The sequence below is a fragment of the Phascolarctos cinereus genome, unplaced genomic scaffold (assembly GCF_003287225.1).
Source record: "Phascolarctos cinereus isolate Bilbo 61053 unplaced genomic scaffold, phaCin_HiC Scaffold_4;HRSCAF=312, whole genome shotgun sequence".
Lineage (NCBI taxonomy): Eukaryota > Metazoa > Chordata > Mammalia > Diprotodontia > Phascolarctidae > Phascolarctos > Phascolarctos cinereus.
The window spans coordinates 727,480,004-727,498,598 of record NW_027555847.1 but is presented as its reverse complement, the minus strand read 5'-3'; the positions used below and the strand labels follow the sequence as shown (position 1 = coordinate 727,498,598).

At 47.0% G+C, this 18,595-nt stretch overlaps 1 protein-coding gene and 1 long non-coding RNA gene across 3 annotated transcripts in view; both read right to left on the bottom strand.

The window, feature by feature from the left end:
• Nucleotides 1-18,595, bottom strand: part of LOC110202548 (uncharacterized) — a 45,731-nt gene that overhangs the window by 14,080 nt on the left and 13,056 nt on the right. The gene's annotated exons all lie outside the window — the stretch shown is intronic.
• On the bottom strand, nt 1,366-12,299 carry LOC110202588 (uncharacterized). 2 transcript variants are annotated; one of them, XR_013486531.1, is made up of 3 exons: nt 9,295-12,299; nt 4,480-5,062; nt 1,366-2,372 (listed from the first exon to the last, which is right to left on the bottom strand). It is a non-coding gene; the product is annotated as an uncharacterized LOC110202588 (long non-coding RNA). The 2 variants fall into 2 exon arrangements; XR_013486532.1 differs by having other exon boundaries at nt 1,366-4,607; nt 4,964-5,062.

Here is an 18,595-nt window from a genome sequence, read left to right as displayed (position 1 = left end):
CGGAGGGAAAACCCGCTGGAAACCCCCGAGGCAGGATCGGTACCGAGTACCTGTACCGGCCTGGCCCGGCAGCCCGGCGAGGCCCGCTTGACGTCGCTTCAGACTTGTCCGGTCTCGGGAGCCGACGCCCTCTGCCCGGGTCACCTGACGGTCTGCGGGGCTCTCCGGTCTGGCCCCCCCAGCCTGACCACACTCCGTGTGGCTCGGGCGGCCGGGTGTGGGAGTGACGCTGTGGGGGAGGGGATGATCACAGGTCCAAATCCCGCCTAATCCCCGACTTCCCGGGACTGGGGCGGGGCCGCCCCAAGCGGCTGTCAGGTGTGAGTGACACGCGTTCTCGGGGCGCCTGGGCCTGGGGTCGAGAAGATTGTCTTTCTGAGTTCGAACCGGCCTCGGAGACTTGCTGGAGGTGTGACCCTGGGCACGTCACCCACCCCTGTTTGCCTCAGCTTCCTCTTCCTGGCAAATGAGCCGGAGAAGGACACGGCCAACTCCTCGGGTGTCTCTGCCAAGAAAACCCCAAGCGAGGGCACCAGAAGCCCGGGCTCCGACAAAGTACCGGACCCCAGCAAGCGGGGCCCTTGTCAAAGGCCTGCATAATGTCAATCTTCCGAGTCGAGGACAGAGAACCACGCCTCGTCATCCGGCTCCCTGCTCGCTACCCAGTGACCTAACAGACGCCTTTCTGAAACGCTTTCAGATTTTGGGGGGCTGTTCTTGGGGAAGGTATTCAGAAACAAAGAACGGTGGCTCGGTGTGGGCCAGATCCAAAGACCTAGGCAAGGACTAACCTCTCAGAACTGGGAGTGGAGGTGTTCATGACCAAAGCGCAAAGCAGACAGTTTGAATGGCACAGAATTAAAAAGGTTGTGCGCAAATGAAACCAATGCAGTTAAAATTAGGATAGAAGCGGATGAATGGGGAAAGCCTCTTAGCAAGTTTCTCCTAAAGATCTCATTTCTAAGATGTGTAAGAAACGTTTAAATTTATAAGAACAAGACCCATTCCTCAGCTGATAAATTGATAAAAGAGATGAATAGAAAGCTTTCTAAGGAACAAATCCAACATGTAGAAACATGCTGAAAGTCACTAATAATTAGGGAAGTGCAAATTAGAGCAACACTGAGGTTCCTTCTTATCTGCCCAGGTTCCACCTCGTACCCATCAAATTGGAAAAGTTAAAAAAAGGAAAAGGACAAGTGCTGGCGGCTTTGTGTGAAAACAGATAGGTTAACACAGTGAAGCCATTCTAGAAAGCAGTTTGGAACAGTGCCCCCAAAGCTATGCATGCCTTTGACTCAGCAATACCACTACTAGATCTTTACCCCAAAGAGATCAAAGAGAGAATAGGACCCAGATGTGCCAAAATATTTATAGTAGCTTTTAAAATATGTATTTAATAACTCATTTAAATTATTATATGAATAATTTTAAAACAAAAAATATGAAATACCGGCAAAGAGACTTAAACAACGTTTCACAAAGATTACACACTATAACTAGGATGTATTTATATACTAGGAAGGCAGTGTTGGTTTAATATTAAGAAAATTATAAACCTATATTAACAAAATTATATGATTATCTCAATAGAGGCCCAAAACCTTTTAATAAAATATTCAATAAAATAGTTTAGAACACTAGAAAACAAATGGACCTTTCATTAAGATGATAATGTATACATGTGCATATATGTAAACATACCTATGTCTATGTATGTAGTTTGTATACACATGGGTATATATGTATACATACATGTAGTTCTGCTATGTTTCAAAAACCAAATACCTCAATTTTGAGTTTGCTTCAGAGTTATTTTTCCCATGAGAAACAGCAAGAATGCAGAAAATTATTCCCCTTACAATAACATAATCTGGCAACCCTTCTGCTGCCTACATCCACAAGCAAACCAGATATTTTTCAAGGTGAAGGATCATATTGTGTATCTTCTGATGCAGTAGGAGCTCTAAGTGGAGAAGGACCGTGTCTTACCAGTCCCACCCCCATCCCCTTTCAGCCCCTTCCACTGGGCTCAGACAACCAGAGGCACAGCCTGCCCAGCTTGCTTCTGCAGACCAAAGCATTGGCTGAGCAGCAGCCAGAAGTGGTGGACTTTACAGCTACTGAATGAGTATTTATGTATCTCTTAACCATTTAACGTATATTAAACAGCACTGCTTTCTGTGTTTATCAGGTTCCTGTCTTTTTTATACATGTCGCTGATGAAGTTTTTGAGTAATATGCCCTTGATTCCATTTCCCCCATAAACTCTGTGGTTTGTATTGCAAGATTTTGCATAAGTTGGTGGTTTGGGGGGAAATATGTGTCATGTTATAAGCAGAATCCTCTGCTTCTATAACCAAGAGCCGCTCCTGTAATGGAAATAAGTAGAATCCTTTTTAGTAAATTCAAGAGTAAAACAAGCGTGACCGTTGTCATGATTCTGTTTGACACAGTACAAAAAATGGTTCTCTAACAATAAGACAATCAAAATCAATTAATAACCATAGATAAGTAACAGAGATAAGATGGTGTATTATTGAAATAACTTCAGCGAAATTTCAGAATATAAAATTGTCAGCATTTCTGTAAAATACCAATAAAATCCAGAAAAGATAAGATATTCTATTTAAAATTACTAAAGAATGTATAAACTATTTGGAACTCTGCCTTCTAAGATGCACACAAGAACTAGCTAAACACAACATAAATAACTTTAGAGAAAAAAGATTTAAATAATTGGAAAAATATTGATTACTCATGGGTAGGCAGAGACAATAAAAGTGAAAATAGCAACAAAATAAACTGAATTATTCAGTGCCATATCCAACTGCCAAAAGATTTCTTCATAGAACTAAAAAACATAACAATGAAATACATATATGAAGTTTAAAAAAAGAGGAGGGGGGGTCAGGAATCTAAAGAGAAATAAAGAAATGGGAACAAAGAGCATCTAGCAGTGCCAGATTTCAAACTATGGCGCAAATCAGGAATTATTCGAGCAATACGGCACTGGGTAAAATGGAGACCTCCACCAGTATGACAGATGAGCCGCCCAACATGCAGAAGCCAACGTATCTAAAGCCTCAGTATTCAATAAACATGGCTCTGCCTACTCATGTGTGTTATCTTTGCTGGCTGAATGTCATCTCCTGAAGGCTGAGGCACATCGTGTTCATATCTTCAGCATCTTGCTTGGTATGTGGTAGGCACTTGATAAGTTAGCATTGATTGGTGTGCATGTGCATGTGCGTGTACGTGTGTGTGTGTGTGTGTGTGTGTGTGTGTGTGTGTGTTGAGATGATAGGTATCTCCTAACCAACCCTGCCCAAATGAAACAAGAACTTTAACCAAGGGGACAGCGAAGTAGCACAGTGCATAGAGCACCGGCCCTACAGTCCAGGGGACCTGAGTTCAAATTTGACCTCAGACCTTGACACTTATTAGCTGTGTGACCCTGGGCATGTCACTTAACCCCACTGCCTCACCAAAAAAAAAAAAAGAAAGAAAGAAAGAAAAAGAAATTTAACCAAGATGTGGATTGAAACTATAAATATAGGAAGATTTTCAGAAGATAATCCACTGTGTAAAAAATAAATACAACTGACTTTGTTAAAGACTTGAAATCAAATTAATAAGACTTGAGTTTAAAATCATGTCACAGATATTTGCCAACTTTGTGACCTTGAAATTTATGTAGATTTTAAAAAATATTTCAAAAACTTTCCTACAGACTAGATAATTTTTGAAAGTTGCATTCTGAAAATACTGTAATTGAATGAAAGTGACTGATAATTATAACTATCAACTAAATACAATACTGTTTTTATTCAACCCTCCCCTTCTGAGTGCAGGATCTGCAAGGCAAACTTTTGCCTTTCAGTGTTACACTAATGGTATTCACAAATGCTTTCATATGCTCTTTTAAGCCTGATTTCTAAAATAAAACAAAATTATGTGACTACAAAAATCCAGGAATGGGGCCGTGCAGATGCCACTCAAGGAATATAAAAAGATATTTTAGTGCATGGACATTAGGGGAATGGGTGCTAAATTGGACTTCCCCAAACATCAATATAAGATCTCTGTGATAATATTTGTTAAACAAAATGATGCACTGAATTTCAAGAATGGCCAAACTTACTGTGCTTACTGGAGGAACGAGATGAAAAATGACAACATATTCATAAGAATAGTAAGATAAAAAGTTCACTAACATACAATTCTACCAAGTCACTCAACTGTTACTTTTGCATATAAAATATAATTTTACACTGGTATGATACATACAATGATAGCTGGCATTTATATTAATGATCCCCAAGTCATTGTAAGATCCTGAAACACTCTCTGAATCATCACAGAAAGATTAAACTGTGTTCTATAGGGGAAAAATCTGAGAACTTCCCAAGATGATACACATCCACTGACTAGGGGAGAACTTAAAACTATCCAGGAAAGTGCTGGATTGACAAATACCTGGCAGTTCATCTTGGATTGACAGGAATCACCTAGAAGCCAATACTGGCTGCTCTGCTCAGAATCCCAGAATCTTGGGCTTGACCGTTTCCAGCCTGTGTCCAAGTCTCTGGTAAGTGGGGTGGGAGCTGCAGGGGAAAGAGGAGGTGCCAGCTGCCACACCTCTGAAGAGGCTCAGTCCCCTACTGGACACACTCATTGCTGGGCACATTGTCCTCCCAGCCAGCTTCCTCCTGGTCCTCTTCACCTGGCCAGTCCCTCCAGAAAACTGGCCAGTTTCCCAGCTGTGTGAAAAGTCTCTGCCCCACTCAGGGCCTCAGGCTCCTCTCCTGTAAAATGGGTGGCTGGACCCCATGATCTCTACCCTGCCTTCCCTCTCTAAACCCAGGACGGCTCCAATTTCTGAAGCTCCAGGCCACAGGAAAGACAAGTTCACACTCTCAGGCCCAGGCCACTGTGGCCACTGCACGTGATGAAAACTCACCCCCAGAGCCCCAGCCATCAGGCACACAGGAACCATTTCTTCTTCTTCCTCCTCCTTGGTTCTTCCTGCTTTGGGAAAGGGCAGTTCTTACAGGCAGAGCTGTGGAGATGAAGGGAACAATTAGACTCCAGGAATCTATGAGCATTAATTAAGCTCCCACTCTGTGCTAAGCTCTGCAAAGGCAAATGAAATAGGCCCAGCCCTCAAGGAACTTACAGTTGGTCAGAAGAGATTACCTGAGGGGCAGCTAGGTAGCGCTGCAGTGGATAGAGCTAGGGCCTTGCTAGTCAGGAGGACCCGAGTTCAAAAATTGGCCTCAGACACATGATACTTACTAGCTATGTGACTGTAGGCAAGTCACTTAACCCTGATTGCCTCACCAGAAAAAAAAAAAAGAGATTACTTGTACACCCATACAGCTATATACGTGAAGTAGTAAAAGTTTGGTTGTATGGGACAAAGTCTGTTTCTGGGGAAGCAAAAAAAAAGCAGTTGCTAAGTTAAATTTACTTTGACAGTTCACTTATCTTCAGCTTAGGTCTGCATAGATTTCTAAGAGGAGTAACTTCTGAAGTTAAGTCTCACTCGGTTCTGAGACAGAAGCTGGTCATTTGAAGGTGACAAGCTAAAGAATACTAGATTAATGCAAGACACAGTCTGCGGCAGTGTTTGGAACATGGAGAATTGGCTAATTTGGGGTTAGTAATGAGGGAATATAGATACTTAAACTATTGGTGATTAGGGACAAATGTCATTTGTTGATCATAAAGAGGTGACAATTTGATTATTATCCATAAGACCTTTGTTTTTGCTTTTTGGTGAGGCAATGGGGTTCTAAGTGACATGGCCAGGGTCACACAGCTAGTAACTGTCAAGTGTCTGAGGCCAGATTTGAACTCAGGTCCTCCTGACTCCAAGGCTGGCACTCTATCCACTGCGCCATCTAGCTGCCCCACCCCCATAAGTCATTTGTAGAAAGGTCTCTGAGTCTGAACCTAGGGAGATGAGAGCGATAAAAGCACAAATTTCAGCTGACCTTACAGGGATGGAAACATCCACTTGCTGTTGGGCAGTAAGCCCAGTTGAGAAGAGGAAGAAACTGGAATCAGAGAAATCGCCTAGGGAATCACTGTTTGGCTAAAACATCACGTCTAGTTAGTCAGGAACAATGAGGTTCAATTCAGCTCAGCTAAGGTAGCATCAGCTCAAAATAGAAGCTATGCTCATCAGGTAATTGTTATGGAAAGTCCCTGAGTCAGAGAACATCACACAGTGTATGTAGGCTAGAAGCAGCCCCGTGTGGGCCTCTGCCAGCTGTAGAGAGACCCTGGCCAACTGGGCAGGGCAGAAGCAGCATGAGTCCTGGCCATGTGGATAGCAAGTGAGGAATGGGGTGGGTCCACTTAGCTATTCTGATGGACCCCCCCCCCCCACTCCCCAGTTCTGTGGCAACCATGAGGAGACCTGTTGGTGCTATAAACTGGATATTTATAGGCAGCCACAGATGAGAGGAAGGAGAGTCGTGGGCCAGAAAACCGGGAGAATTGGGAAGGTGTGAATTACCCTTATATACTTTCACGACAGCTAGTCCTGCTGCAGACATGGAAGTTGTTGGGTATACCTGGGCCCTCCAGGGTTCACTTTGCTCCCAGATGGATGGAGCTGGGACTCACCCATGGGCCCTTTGGGCAAAAAGAGTATAAAAGCAATGTTCAGGACTCAAGCAGGGAGTTCCTGAGACCACCAGGGAACTTTCTGGAAGACTGCTTTTAACTTACTTGTTGGTAGCACAGGGCTAATATTTTTATTAAATGGATTGTTTGTTTGAACTCTTGAGTTCTGAATAACCTCTAACATAAGATAGTGAATAATGACCTAGGAAACCACTGTAGTTACCCAGAGTTTTCCTTAATCATCCTTCATGGGCTTCTGAAAATATGACCATTCTGTCCTACAGACACTGAAAACACTGGTAGGAGAAATGTGACAGGTTTACGTGTGAAATCATGTATTTATTTTCCCTGCATTTGACTTAAATGAGTAGTTTTGATTCTATTATTATTGCTTTCACCTTATTGTCAAGTAAAAGGTTATATTTAAGATAGAATATGTCATCACTGTCAGTGCCTAGGTTTGTCTAAATGGATGCACACTAATGGTGGTTCAAGAGCCAAAGTGAGGAGGAAGTTGATCACTGAAGACCCCTACTCTATTCCAATCAATACCAATCCATTGGATTCGATTATACGTTCTGTATGTGTGGCACCAGAGCTGTGGGCTTCGGGTGGTAAGATCACTTGCGTAATCACAGGAAGCTAGCTGAAGGCCCTCTGCCTTGTTTTTCCTTGTCGTGGTAACCAAGCCCCGTGTGACAGAGGTGACTCGACTACATGAAAAGTCCCCTAAAATTATTTTTGTACCTCTGGACCATTCTCTCTTGTCCAACATGAGCAGGTGCCCATTTTATGACCATCTTATGACCACCGACTCAGCAGAGACATTCCTTTCTTTGCCCACCTCGTGACCCTGCTGAAATACTGTTTTGCTAATTTTAGCCTATATGTCACATGTCAACCAAAGGAATTATTCTGTTTCTGGTATACCTGTTCTTGAATGTTTGCACATCTAGCCCTATAAAAACAGGGCCCTGGAAGGAGACGGCATCTCAGGTTGTGAGGAAGGGACCAAGGACCCTTTAAGAAAGTGCCATTGGCTCAGAGCTGTGCCTCAGTTTCTCTCACTGTAGGCACAGTGGCAAGGAGAATGTATTCTTAGAAGGAGCTTGAGTTTGAGTTCCCAGGTGTATTGGCAGATCTCTGGAAACCCCGAGGTTTCCCAATGAGAGCAGGTTGGAGTGAACCAGCCAAGCCAGAGATCAAGTAGGTGTCCAACACTCTATGTGAGAGATATGAAGTCCTGCATTGTGGGCGGCCATCATTCCCCACCCCGCACCGTGCACACACATAAACTTAGACACAATGTACAAAGCGCATACAAAATGAATACAAGTGAATTTCAGGTGGCATCTAGGCATCAAGACTGAATCTACACGAATTCATTCTGTGAAGTTTGGATTCAGAGGGCCGCACTTGAGGACCGAGAGGGCCACACGTGGCCTCGAGGCCGCAGGCTCCCCACCCCTGAACTACAGTTCTCCAAGGTGGAAGGCAGAAGAGACGTGAAGGGTGGGGATCGCCTACGAAAAGGCACAGGTGGAAGAAACCCTGCATTTGTAAGAACTGGAAAGAGTGCAGGAAAGAGTCAGGTATAATAAGCCTGGCAAGTCGGTTGGAGCAAGCAGTGAAAGGTTTTAAGAGCAAAGGAAAGAGTTTGATTGAACCCAAAAGGGAGTGGCACGGATAGATGTGTGCTTTGAGGATTGCCCACAGGCAGCTGTATGAAGGGTGCACGGCAGAGAGGAGGCACTGAGGCAGACCAAGAAGAATGCTCCTGTAGCAGCCCAGGGGAGCCGTGAGGGGCTGGACTCGAGTGTGTGAGTGGAAAGACCCAGGCTGTGGAGGGAGAGGGAGGAGGCAGCATGCGAGTGCGGAGAAGGCAAGGATGGCGGTCCACTCGAAAGGAACTGGTCAGTGTGGAAGAGGGGCGGAGTTAGGAGGGAGATAACGAGTTTTCTCTGGAACAGGTCCTCCTGGAGGTGCACGAAGAACATCCGGCTCCCAAGTCCTAGTCTGCTCTTCTCTTGGCTACCTCAGCTCATCCCACCACCTGCCTCTGCGTGTTCTGCTCCTATGCCGTTGGACGAAGCCTGGAGAAGCTTCACAACTGCCAGGCTGTGTCGCCCAAGCGTGCCTGGCAATCAATCAAGTTAGGAACCTGCACTGTGCCAGGCACGGTGCTAAGCGCTGGGGCCCCAAAAGACAGTCCCTGCCCTCAAGGAGCTTACAGTATAATGGGGGCAGAGAGCAGTGAGCAAAGCGATGACAAACTACACACAGGATAAATAGGAACAGTGAAGAGCAGGAAGGCACTCAAGTGACGAGTGACTGAGAATGGCTTCCTGCAGAAGGTGGAATTTTAGTTGAGACTTGAATGAAACCAGGAAGTGGAGAGGAGGAGGAGAGCATTCCTGGCATGGGGGGCAGCCAGAGAAAGGGCCCAGAGCCAACAGCGGGAGTGTCTTCTTCAATAAACAAGGAAGCCAATGTCACTAGAGTGAAGAGTATATGGAAGGGAATAAGGTATAAGAAAACAGGAGAAGGTGTAGAGGACTAGGCTATAAAGGGCTCTGAATGCCAGAGAATTTTTCATTTGATTCTGGAGCTGAGAGGGAACCCCTGGAGTTCATCGAGAAGGGCAGTGACATATCAGACCTGTGTTTTAGGAAGATCACCGTGGTGGCACAGCTGAGGATGGACCGGAATGGGGAGAGACTCAAGGCAGGCAGACCTCCCAGTGGGCATCTGCAGTAGTCCAGGCATGAGATGGTGGTGGTCTGCACCGGACTGGTGTCTGTGTCAGAGGGGCATTCAAAAGATACTGCAAAGGCGATGTCAACAGGCCTTGGCAACTGCTCGGACATGGGTGGGGGTGGTGAGAGATCATGAAGAATCCAGGATGACCCCCAGGTTGGAAGCCTGAAGGACTTCGAGGATGGCGTCGGCCTCAACAGCAACAGGGAAGGTGCTGAGTGTAAAATGTCTATCGGACGTCCAGTCTGAATTGTCTGGAAGGCATCTGGAGATGCAAGCCTGGAGGTCAGCAGAGAGACTGGGGCAGGATGGGGAGGTCAGCATAGAGATGGTAGTAGCATAGATAGTTTAATATATCATTTATGTTACATATAATTAATTATGTATAATCAGTAAACAATATACTACAATAGCACTTGCATGCTTCCCTAGTTATTCGTTATCTCATTCCTCACCAAAAACTACTGCAAACCTTTTTTTATGAGGTAATTGGGGTTAAATGACTTACCCAGAGTCACACAGCTAGTACGTGTCAAGTATCTGAGGCTGGATTTAAACCCAGGTCCTGTGCTCCATCCACTGCGCCACCCAGCTGCCCCACAAACCTTCGCTTTTCTCCACCACACCTACATCTTGTCTCCCTCTCTCAGATGAGGACCTTGCGATGAAACCATATAATGTCTCAGGTGAGAGACTAGGGTTGGATATATAGAAGTGGTAACCATCAACATAGAGTTAATCATTGAATCTTTAGTGGGTGATGAGGTCACCAAGTGAGACTGTGAAGAGAGAGACTAGAAGGAAATCCAGGGCTTAGCTCTGGGGCACACTCATAGTTAGGATACATAAGATGGATGATGAACTAGAAAAGGAGGCTGATAAGGAGCAGACAAGTAAGGAAAAAACAAGAGAAAGCAGTCCCAAAACTCCAAAGAGGGAAGAAAAGAGTGGCGAGGAGGAGTGAGTGGAGGATGGTGTCAATGAGGAGGGTCCAGGAGAGACCATCCGTTTGGGCAATTCAGAGAGAGCAGCTTTCAGTTGAAAGTTGAAGTCGGAGGCAGAGGTATGAAATGAGACTGGTTCAGGTCCCCTTCCACGCTCCCAGGGGCTACAGCAACAGCCTACCTTGTCTCCATCCGGCACTTGGCGAATTAGAAAGGGGATCTCTCTAAAGCCCGAGTCTGGCCACATCACCCTCCTGCTCACGGAGTTCCAGCAGCTCCCTGTTAATGTCTCTGCAGTCTGATTCCTGACCTCATCAAGCAACCAAAACTGCTGTCTCTAGAAGCTACCAGTGTTCTCTTTTCTGCCGTCACCCTCCTCAGCCTTATCCCCTGCACCTGACACTGCTGACCACTCTCTTCTCTCTGAGTTTTCATCACACTCCTCTCCTCTGGTTTGCCTCCTGTCTAAATCCTCCTCAGTCTCCTTTGCTGGCTCACCAACCACATTATACCACCTAACTGTGGCTGCTCCCCAAGATCTGTCTTGGGCCCCACTCTTATTCTCCCTCTCTACTCCAGGTAACCTGGCATCAGCTCTCATGGATTGAATTCTCACCTCCGTGATCTATACATGAAGCCCGTCTCTCCCCTGAGCTCCAGTCAGTCCCACATCACACCCACAGTCCCAACAGGATGTCGATGTCCCGTAGGCAAATTAAACTTGATATGTCTGAAGCCAAACTCATTGTCTTCCTCCCTAAACCCCTCCCTCTTCCAAATGTCACCATATTTGTGAAAAGCACAACCGCCTCACCCCAGCATCTCTGCCTTCTTAGCATCGTCCTGGATTCCTCCAGTGTTTGATCAGTTGTTTCTACCTTTACTCACAGTGTTCACGTCCAGCCCCCTCTCCCCACTCACAGCACTGCCCTGGGCATGAGTCCTCATCACGCTCATGGATTTTACTGAAATCTTCTAATGGGTCTCCGTGACTCGAGCTCTTCCCAGTGCAGTCCACCCTCCCGCCACCTCTGCCGCCAAAGTGATCTTTCTTAAACGAAGCCCTCACCACTCACTGTCCCACTCATCAACAGGAGGGGCTTCCTGTCACTCGGCAGCGAGGTGGTACAGTGCATAGAGCTGGACCTGAAGTCAGGAAGATTTCACTTCAAATTCAGCCTCCGACACTCACTTAGCTGTGGGACCCTGGGCAAGTCACTTAACCCCTGGGCCTTAGTTCTCTTGGTCTTGTTTCCTCATTTGTAAAACGTGACCTACATCACAGAGTTGTGCAGATCACGAGATTTTTGTACAGGATTTCACAAGGCTTATAGTGGTACATTAATGTTAGCTATTATTGTTACTATTATTTCCAGGAGGAAATATAAGCACTACCCGGCCACACCTGCCTTTCCAGATTCACTGGGCATCACTCCTCCGTCCAAGCCGGCCTCTTCTCTGTTCCTCACGCACAAGATCCATCTCCCACCTCCCAGACTTTGCACTGGCTGCCCCCATGAATGTTGTCCCTCCTCATCGCCACCTCTTGGATGGAGAGCAACCCCATTCCTGTTGAGGCGGTCTACACCACACTACACTTCGTGGTGCCCGTGTCTCCCCTTAGAATGCAAGCCCCCTGGGGGGAAGGGCTGCTCACTGCCCTGGAATCCCCAGCACAGAAGCAAAGGCAGAATCAATGTTTGGGGGTGGGCCAGCGCCCAGGCGGCAGGGCCCGCCCCAGCCCCAGCCCCGTCCATGGATTGGCTCCAGAGCCGCGCCCCCGCCGGACCTGACCAATGGGCGCGTCCCTTCGCGCGGGGTGCGTGGCCCCACCCAGCCTCTTCCTAGGTAAGACTGGGAATCTCTCTCCAGGCTGAAGGCTCCAAAGCGAGCACTGATTCCTCCCGCTGCCCGCCCATCCCGGCCCCGGCCCGGGGCGCGGGACTGCCAGGCAGCGGCTGAGCACGGAGCTGAACCGAGGTGACAGGAAGCCCCTAAAGACCAAGGACACCAAGGAGGGGAAGAACTGGAAATGACGTCAGAAGGGAAGGCGTCGGCGCATGAGCCCGGAGGCTGTGTCCGCGGGCGCACCCTACTGCTCGGGTGGCCCGGGGGCTCGTCCGCGCTCCCGCCCCAGCGGCCTCTAGGGGCCCCTCCTGCAACCCTCACGTGCCCAGGCCTCCTTCCCTCCCCCTCCCCCAAGACGGCCTCGGGGGCAGCCCCGCGCTCACAGTGGAGCACGAGGGCCCTGCGGAGACCCAAGGCTGGAGGCGGACGGAGAATAAGCCAGCCCGGAAGCAGGAGGGGGACCCGCCTGGGGCCCCAAGCAGCGAGCGGGGTCTGAAGAGGCCCCAAGGGCCAGGCCCCGCCCCCCAGTAGAGCTGACCCCTGGGTGACCCCGAGTCCTGTGGGGGCAGGGCGCCTCCCGCCCCTAGCCCCGCCCCGGGGGCCCCAGATTAGCGTGCGGCCTGCCCCTCTCGCGTTTCCAGCGGGTGCTTCCCTCCGCCATCGCCCCAGATGAGCAGCCCGAGCAGCAGGAGAGGAGGCTAGGGCCTCAGGAAAGCCCTGGGGGCGGGCAGAGCTCGAGGCGGGAGGACCCCTCCCCCATGCCCTTCACCCCGTCCTCCGTCGTGCGGGTGTAGGAGCGCCCTGGGCGTTTGGGCCGCAGTGGCACACAGAAGGGGTGAGGAAGCGCGGAGCCGGGCAGGGTAGGGAGCAAAATGCGACCCGCACCCGGTGATGGGGACGCCAAGGAACTCTGCAGGAGGGGACGAAAGGCCAAGTGGTGGAGAGCAGACCTTTGTGTTAGGGTGCGCAGTTAAGAAAGCCGCACAGCTAACAATGGCACGGACCATCACGTCTCCACAACAGTTATCCAGAGGACCCCTCCCACATGTGATTGTCATGCTGTCACCAACACTCCTATTTTCTCAAACCTAGCCCACGCCCACAGAACGAGAGCTCTCAACTCATACTTTTGTGCTGCCAGTTTGGGTGAAAGCTCGAATTCCTTTCCTGGGAGTTTCGCTCTCAGACTGCCCCCTTCCCCCACTTCCCAAATGTCTCCACTTTCATTCCCAAGTTTTCGCTGGCTTGCACCTCACAGTTTTTGAGGAGGACCCACACTTGCTCTAACATCTAAATTTTTGTACTTCTTCCCCAATTTTCAGCCAAACTTAACACTAACAGACAATAGTAAATCAATATAATACTGCTGTTTTGGTTTTTTTTTAGTCCCTGGGACATTGCATTGTGATAGGGACCAGCTGATAATTCCAAATATTGAGAGATGGTGTAGCCTAGGGGAAGACTGCAGGCTTTGATTACCAAAGCCCAGGGCAGGGTCCCTACTCTGCTCCTTAATCCCTTATTGACCTTAGGCTAGGTACTCAATTTCTCTGGTTCTCAGTTTCCTCCCCTATAAAATGGAGAGTTTGAACTAGGTGACATCTAACCCTAACCCTTTCATTTCTAAAATCCATGGCCTACTGATTAGTTCAAAGACATGTCTGATCTGAGTGACTACAGAAGTTAATTAACCTCACTTGTCTCTTCTGTAAACTGGGGGTGGCAATACCTGAGGTAACTACCACCACAGGTTGGTGATGAGGCTCAAATGTGACCCTCTGTGCCAAGTGCAGGCTACTTTTCTTCCTGGAAGAATAGGTGAAGTAGTTTGAGAAATACCTCTTCAAATGCAATGATTTCCGATCCCCAGAAGTAGGATGGTAGAGGAAGACAAAGTATAAAAAAGGCTTTGAGTGGCAGAGCTGCAACTTTTTACCTTTCTGAAGTGTTTGGAATGTCAAGAATGCTCCGTGCAGGGAGCAATGGAAAAAAAAAAAAAGAACATCTTCAGGCCCCTAAAAACAAATGCGATGCTCTGAGAAGGAAGCGTCTGTTTGTGCACCAATAAATGGGCCAGAGGAAGGGCAGAGTGGTGCAGACTGACTCCCTGTTCAGACGCACCAGAAGAGCTCTTTGTTACCTGGCCAATCACAGTACAGTCATGCGATATAGTCCTCTTGGGCATGTACCCAAGACTTACTGAAGAGTATCTCAAGATCTGTCAAAACAGGTGACCCCTGTCCACTTCAGGTGCCACAAGTAATACTGCCAGAAGGAACCCAGAGAAGATTCGCTGAGAGAAATTCCCAAGACTTGGCAAAAAACAAAGATCACAGATAGCATTTTCCTCACCGTTATCCATCAAAGGCAAGGGATGCAGAGGAGAAGAACTGACCCGGGGAGTGAACAGCTGGCTAAAAAGGTGCTGTCCCAGAACAGAATTCAGATTTCTGGACCCTGGCTAAGAACAAAAGAATGACAGGTCCCTGGTCAGAGACATGATACACCTAAGGATGATGGGACAACATGTACTTTTTCTTCAGGACTCCTTCGGTTGGTCCCTTTGTCTTCTTCCAGATGTAGCCGGGGTTATTTTCCTTCCCCTCTTGCTCCTCAAACGGTTAATGGTAGAAGAAGCATGTAATGAGGCACATCTACTCCCCTAAATGACCCAACAGGGGAGTTCATGGATCACTTCCTTTTGCCTTTCTATTTCCTTTTCTGAGCATAAAATAGAAACTAGAGCTCCTAAGAATGAACTCGCCCTGCCTAAGATATGATGGGTTCCTGAAGCAGCAGATGGAAGAGGAAAGACATCATCAGAGAAGAGACATCCTGACGGTGGATCATTCCATCATTGGGGGCAACCCATGGGTAATAAATACTAAGTCCGAGAGAAGGCCAGCACACTAGGGCTTCTACTGAAATGAAGGGACTTCCATGTGTTCTCTTGGACCAATCTAAGAGGCAGCTGAGCCGGCCTGAGAATCAGGCATCATAGATGCTGGAGTTTTCTGTTCTTTCAGTTCAACACAGCGACTTGGAATTCCCACCCTAGCTGAGTCTTCCTGAACTATACACCTGGGAGTCTACCCCTGTATCCAGTTACAAGATGGCCGTGATTTGTAGCCCTCCTGCCAGGGAGAGGAAAGTAGGCTGGCCCCTTATAGCCTGGCCCAGCACTTGTGTAGCAAATCGGGGCACTGCTGGGCCAGCCAGGAACAGAAGTAGGGAAAGCAAGGTACATCCTGGGTCAACTAGCCCCTCCAACAATGAAAGCACAAAAGTTTACAGCCTGGAACTCACACCCCAGTCTAAACCCCAGCCTCTCTTAGCAGCCTCCCTCACTGTCACCAGCCAAGCAGGTGCTGAACAAGAATCAGCATGGCAGAGTTACAGTCCAGAATGATTTCTCTCACCTCTTCAGAAACTGTAATATAGGAGACCTCAACAGGGTCATACTTCTTCTAGACAGAAAAGTCAAGGCTCATAGACTTTTGGCTTGATTCTCAGGCGTTAAAGAGTACTCTACATTAGTGGAGAGTACTTGAAAGAACACCAGCTTTGGGGCCACGAGACTTGGGTTCGGATCATAGCTGAGTCACTGACTCACAGTGTGGTCTTCAGCAAGTCCCTTCATTTCTCTGGTTCTTATTTTTCCTTATCTGAAACACAGGAATCTTAATGCCTGCTTCCAGGTACTTAGCCTCTCTCAGCCTCAATTTCCTCATCTGTAAAATGAGAATAAGAATGGCGCCTACTTCAGAGGGTTGTAGTGAGGATCAAATAAGATGACCCATGTAAAGAAAGGACTTGAAAAACCGTGCAGTGCTATATAAATGCTAGTTGTTATTACCACTGTTGTTGCTCCTGGCCTCTGCTGCTCTTGGGAACACTGAACGAGATAACGGCTATACGATTGCTGTGTAAACTAAGCACAGATTTTCAAAATGTCAGCTTCACAATTTCCCCAGTTTGAGAATCAGGCTCTTGTTCCCTAGAGGGTGGCGTCCCTAGTATTCCGCTTCTTGGCAAAAGAAGATGATTTTGCCTACACCCTGTCAGCCCTCCCTGAGGTGGCTACAAGCTGCTCAGACTATTCAGGTTTGAAGGGCATGGGATTGTTTTTTCACCAGCTCTCCAAAGTCTTTTACCTGCCGAGGGAATTTGAGGCTTTTGTGTTTCCATACCTCATCCTGGGCTCCTGTGAATCCTTTGCATCATATACATTTTCTAAGAGCAGTAGTGCTGAAATAAAAGCTGTCCCATACCTGGAAGAAAAACAAAAAAAAATAAAGCTGTATTTGGTTGATGTACTCCAGATCTTGTTAAGAGGATTTTAAACTAAAAGGGGTAGGAAATAAAGAAGACAATCTAAGTAAATCCAAGCTAGATGTAACAGTAACACTCAGCAGTTCATTCACAATTCTAAGAAAGGAGGCAGTAGCAAAACCTTTGCAAAATATATGTACCCAGATAACCAAAGTTTATCCAACAAGAAAGATGAACTCGAAATCCTAGTACAATAAGGCAGAGTTGACTTCAAAGAGGCCACTAAGACTTGATGAAATGAAATGTGATCTTTGGAAAAGTGTAAGCTTTAGTTAAAAGAAGCAGGCTCAGTAAAAGGGGAGTAGGTAGGGGAGGGGGCATGTATAAGAATGTACATACTCAAGTGAAGTAATTCAGGAGCAAGAGACAGAAGCAAGGTGGGGAGAATCTGGATGAAGAACACAGAACATTGGAAATGGAAGAGATCTTGGTAGCCATCTAGTCCAAGCCATACACAAAAGGAACCCCACACTTCAGCATGTCTAACAAATGGTCTTGTCTCTGCTTCAAGCCCTTCAAAGAGGGGAAGCTCTCTGCCTCCTACAGTAATCCACTGGAGTATCAGTAAGCTCTTATAATAAATTAGGAATGTTTTTCCTACATCCATTACTCATCTGCAACTGAGGCCAAATAGCTAGTTTGCCTAATCCCTCTTCTGCATAACACAGTAATCCTGTCCCCTGGGAGTCTTCAGAAGAGTGCAGAGGCACAGGAGGCTATCACATGTGCTTCTTCCCTCTTCCCAAGCACACCAGGCACATAAAACAAGTTTATGGAATAACATTGATGAGCTGGAGAATATTTAGAAGAAAGCTGCTAGAGTGGCGGAGGGCCTTAAATTCATGCCATATGGTGACTGGTGGTTGAACTGGGATGTTTAGACAGCTAGAGGGCACAGTGGATGGAGCGCTGGGGCTGAAGTCAGGAAGACTGAGTCCTGCCTCAGAGATTTGCTAGCCATTCAACCCTCAGCAAGTCACTCAATCTGCCTGCCTGTTTCTTCATCAGTGAAATACGGATAATAGCACCCACTTCACAGGGTTGTTGAGAGGATCACATGAGATAATCAATGGAAAGAGCTTTGCAGATCTTAAAGCACTGTATAAAATTCGAGCTACTAAGAATCAATGCCTAGGGGATGCAAGGGAAGGAAGAGATGTTAGTGATCAAGCACCCAAAGGGCTGAGCCATGGCAAAGAAATTACACATTCTATTTGTCCCCAAAGGAAAGAATTAAAGCAAAAGACTGAGAATGAGAAGAGCAAATTTTGGCTTGCTGTAAGAAAAAAAATTCCTCGAAATTAGAACTATGTAAAAATGGAATGGGCTCCCTCAGAAGGGAGTAGAGTTACTCTGCCACTGGATTTATTCAAGCAAAGGTGGGATGACCACCTGTCAGGTATACTGTAGCAGGTATTTTTCATGAATTGGCCTAAATGGTTGCTGCTATCCCTTTCGTATCTGACATTCAGTGACGATGGTCCAGGATTGCTGGTGATAAATTGATAAAGCTTTTAAATGCCCATATGCCTATGTGCAAATAGAAATATTTGGCAGTCTCTGCCTTAACAGTGTTTACAATCTACTCAGATGATACACAGATAAGCAGATCTAGGATGTGAGTTGTGCTGAGGAGGAGGGCACCAGCAACCAAGGGAAAATCTGGAAAACCAGCAACCAGGAAGACTTCTGGAAAGGAGGCACAAGCTAAGCCTTGGACACAGTCAGAGGTGAAGAAGGTGGATATGCTGGGTGCAAGGGAGAAATGAGTGAGAGGACGTGACAGGAAAGGACTGTCACAGATGGGCAGTGGCAAGTTGGCTAGTGTGGCTAGAAATGTGTGTATGCGAAATGAACTTTAGAAGGATGTGGAGAAATAGGAAGTATGACACAGGAGAGGTCTCCTCCTCCCTGCAGTGCTTCATGCAGAAGCTGGATACCCACTTGCTGAGTATGTTAGACCAGAGATTCCTTTGAATGTTACTTGGATTAGGTGACCTTTGAGGGCCCTTCCAATTCTATGACTGTAACTTGAAGACAAATGTCCCAATTTTTCTTTAAAATAAAAGTCTGCAATT